Source organism: Hyperolius riggenbachi, chromosome 3, assembly GCF_040937935.1.
Source record: "Hyperolius riggenbachi isolate aHypRig1 chromosome 3, aHypRig1.pri, whole genome shotgun sequence".
Lineage (NCBI taxonomy): Eukaryota > Metazoa > Chordata > Amphibia > Anura > Hyperoliidae > Hyperolius > Hyperolius riggenbachi.
This window is the reverse complement of record NC_090648.1, coordinates 348,985,480-348,989,691: the sequence shown is the minus strand read 5'-3', so window position 1 is coordinate 348,989,691 and position 4,212 is coordinate 348,985,480. Positions and strand designations below refer to the sequence as shown.

At 45.0% G+C, this 4,212-nt stretch overlaps 1 long non-coding RNA gene across 1 annotated transcript in view; it reads left to right on the top strand.

Moving 5' to 3' along the window:
- Window positions 1-389: 389 nt before the first annotated feature.
- Window positions 390-4,212, top strand: part of LOC137563938 (uncharacterized) — an 83,377-nt gene continuing 79,554 nt past the window's right edge. The window contains exon 1 of the long non-coding RNA XR_011030475.1: window positions 390-516. This is a non-coding gene — a long non-coding RNA (uncharacterized lncRNA). The remainder of the gene's footprint in view (window positions 517-4,212) is intronic.

Below are 4,212 nucleotides of genomic sequence, written 5' to 3'. Positions count from 1 at the left end.
CGTTCAGCTTCCCGGCTGCATATGCTTACTGTTCCAATGCAGCACACTAAAGCTCCACAGTCCCTCCAGTGAGCCTGGCTGCTGTGCACTTCCTGGTAACAAATGTTATGCCACATTAAAATGTTAAAAAAGTAAATTGTGTTAGGAAAATGTAATCTTTTATTTTTTAACCTCTTAATGTGGAACAGCATTTGTGAAGCTACAGACACTGCATGGCTTGTATACCAGCTATACAATCTGGAAGTGTATCATGTGACCCAACCAGGAAGTGTATCATGTGACCCAACCAGGAAGTGTATCATGTGACCCAACCAGGAAGTGTATCATGTGACCCAACCAGGAAGTGTATCATGTGACCCTACCAGGAAGTGTGCCACATGACCCAACTAGGAAACACAGAGTAGTGAGCATCACTGGAGCAGAGGGACTGTGGAGGTCTGGTGTGCAGGCATTGGAACAGTAAGCATTTACAGCTGAGGAGCTGGACTGTCAGGAGGGATAAGAGCGGAGGGGAAGGTAAGCCAAGACCTGGGCCCATGTACAATTAACTTTTTCTCCTGCATTTTTTCCTGGGTGATATTTTCATGCCTTGTTATAAAATGTCTTTTAATCCACCAGCAAGCAAGAAAATACTCAAAATTAATGTGATTGTACCTTTTCACTAACTGTTAGGCCGGACCAACACTGTAGGCGCTTTTATGAGTGCTTGCGTTTGATTAGTGGTTGCTGAGCGCTTGTTGAAAAATTGTTTCCATTCACTTTCATTACAATTGTGGTAAAAATCGCCGCGATTGCTGCGAGTGCATACGCAAAAAAATACATACGTGATTGCAGTGATTTTTACCGCGATTTTAATGAAAGTGAATGGGAACAATTTTTTTAACAAGCGCTAATCAAACGCAAGCGCTCACAAAAGCTCTTATAGTGTGGATCCGGCCTTAGGTACTTTTTCAATTCAAAAATGCTGAGTTGTTGTTTTAAAGAGAATGTGAAAATTGTCTCCTAGGATATAACTCAGGAGAAAAAGTTAATTACATATGGGCCTTGGTGTTGTATAAAGATTGCCTTGCTCATCTGCCAGCATACGTGTCCTTTGTTCCCCATTTAATTTGTTTGCCAGTTTTTTGTGTTGTTTTTGTTTTTAGGTCGGTTAATTCCACAGCTCCTTCAGGGAGGACAGTGGCCTGGACTGGCCGCATTCACTGGGGACCGAATGTAGTACGCTTGAACAGAACAGTACTGCTGGTCTTTTTGCAGTTACAGAAACTTCAACATCAGGGATACCACTTTCTTTTTAACCTCCTTGGCGGTAACCCCGTGTATGACACGGGGTAAGCCGCCAGAGGGTGCCGCTCAGACCCTGCTGGGCCGATTCACATAATTTTTTTTTTGCTACGTGTAGCTAGCACTTTGCTAGCTGCGTGTGCATAATGATCGCCGCTGCTACCCGCCGATTCACCGCTATCCACCGCGCCGCCCCCCCAGACCCCGTGCGCTGCCTGGCCAATCAGTGCCAGGCAGCGCTGAGGGGTGGATCGGGACTCCCAATGTCATCCCGCCCCGTTGCCATGGCGACTGGGGAAGGCCTGCAGGAAATCCCGTTCTTTGAACGGGATTTCCTGATCGCCAGAGGCGATCGAAGAGGGTAGGGGATGCCACTGCACAGCGGCTATCATGTAGCGAGCCCTAGGCTCACTACATGATTTAAAAAAAAAAAAATCACAAATGGCTGCGCTGCCCCCTGTCGGTTTTTAATAGACCGCCAGAAGGGTTAAAGAGGGAAATACCTCGTGCGATACCTACTGCACAGAGCGTTGAACTTTAGGAAGTGTTCTTGGGAGTGTGCTGCTGCATCATTTGTCGTGCGATACCAACAATGAACACTATCCTGTAGATTAGCAGTGCTATATGTTTGTGATTTTTCTGTGTAGCTACTAGTGTAATACTCCACTTTTGCACAATCTGCACAAAACAAATACTTTGGGTGGTTTTTCAACTTTTAGGATCCAGGAGGGTAGTAGCGCCAGTATTATTTGTGATATAGATTGTAAATATAGACAATGAGATGCAAATAATTTTGAGTTGGTGCAAAACTATACACATTTTGTATAAAAATGTGTGCAGCTTGAAAATGGACTAATCTAATTTTACCTCAGCAAGATTTGAATGGTTCAAGTTCAAGCTGCATAAATGTGGTACAAAATTGGCATAATACTGCATCAACTTGAAACGATTTGCATGTTATTGACCATCCCTAATAGATTTGTGTACATAGTTGTGATGAAGCCTGGATAACCTGCACTTACTGGAAGGGAATTCACTTCTCATCAAAGACCTTGATAAGCTGTGCTTGGCAGCAAAATCTAAAATTACATAAAAAAAAATAATCAAAACTATAAAAAGATAGATATTACCACTTGAGCTTTCCAGTCACATGACCACCGACTTCCGAAGCCACAACCTTCACATTAGTAATGCAGGCCCTGAAATAAGATTGCATTTTTATTATGTTATTATGAACAATTATTTGATTTCTTTTTTGGCTTGCCTAGATCCGTGCGTTAAAGTGTTAGAGCTTTTAGGGCCTGTTCACACTGCATTAAAAAATGAAGTGATTTCCGGAACACAAAATCAGACGGTGAGAGCATCCTATATTATTAATGGGATGCAATCACACTGTCAATCGAATGCATATGCAATGCTGACAGATTGAATTTCAAATACAAAATCCCCACCTGAAGCATTTTTCTGCAACCTTATCACAATCGCTCTGTAAACGTCGCAAATCGGATACAATGGAAGCTTATGGGAATGTACACTGTCTGTTCCCACTAGGCTAGTCACCGCAGGCAGAATGCCAACTCGCCTCTCCTGTGGATTCGGATCCACTACTGCTGACTGCCGTTCGGTCCGAAACAGATCGGAGCCCAGCAGAAGCATGTGGCACCCCATTGAGTTGCAAAAAAGAAAAAGGGGAATCCTGCTTCAAAAGGGTTCATGTGGTGGACCAATGACAATCCTCCATGTTGCTAGGTAGGACTCCAGTTGGTGAGCAGAGAAGCTGCAGCAACGGCAGATGGAGGTGAACATTACGGCAAATGAAGCCGTCATGAAAGGGAGTGGATACAAAACAGAGGGTATGTGTATGATGTAGCATTGAAGCTCGCACATCCTGAGTGGATGAGCTTAACACGCTGTTTCTGCATACACTGCATTGACGTCGCAGTGTGAGCTGGGATTTATACTTAGAGTGAACCTGAGATGAAAGCCATCTCAGGTTCTATACCTACCTGGGGCTTCCTTAAGCCCCCTTGAGGCCGCTTAATCCCACGCTGTCTACCCGGTGGCTCCTACCCCCCCATAATATGGCTCAAAAGTCTGACCGAGTCGAGCTTCATCGCACATGGCCCTGGGAGTGGTCTGGGCCTGTGCAGTAGTACAGTGCAAGCGCAGTACGTGCCCAGCCACGGGAGTGCGATGGGCAAGTGCGCCAGGCCGGCCCACACGTGTGCAACTCGGCCAGGATTTTGGTCTGTATTTGGGGAGGGGGGGGCAGGAGCCACCCGGGAAGATGGCGACGGGCTGAGCTTAAGGAAGCCCCAGGTAAGTATGGTACCACCATTCCCTTCATTTTTCCTGTACAGCTCTGGTCAGCACCTCAGCACACCACACTGATTATGGCCGAGTTTACAGTACACCGCAGTCACAATGTGGATGGCCACAGTGTACAGTATGAGCCATCCACATCCATTGGTATCTGTTGTAGCAGACATGTGTTGGGTAGCATTGCTGTCTATGATATGTCCATGCTCCGTGCGGTCTCTGGAAAGTTGAGTAGGATTGTGCTCTGTCACCTCTATAAACACAACAGACGTGAAAGGATCCTATAGTTAATATAGGATCCAAAGACATGTCTATTGTAGAAAAAAGCCTGATTTGGAGTCTACTGTGGACCTAGTCTAATAATGAGTCTTTTTGTAATGTAAGCTTTGGGAGTCACATTCCAGGACTTTGATAGATAGATAGATATATTTCACCTAGTGCAGTTTCCTCAAAATAAGTACCTCGTCATGCAGCCTGATGCTGCTCTTTAAAAGACCACTACTGCAAAAAAACTCAGAAGTTAAAATCTGACAGACAAATAGTAGGATACCAGTCAGTATCCCTATCGGCAGTTAAGACTTAGCAACTGCCAGTCAAGAAATGCTTTTA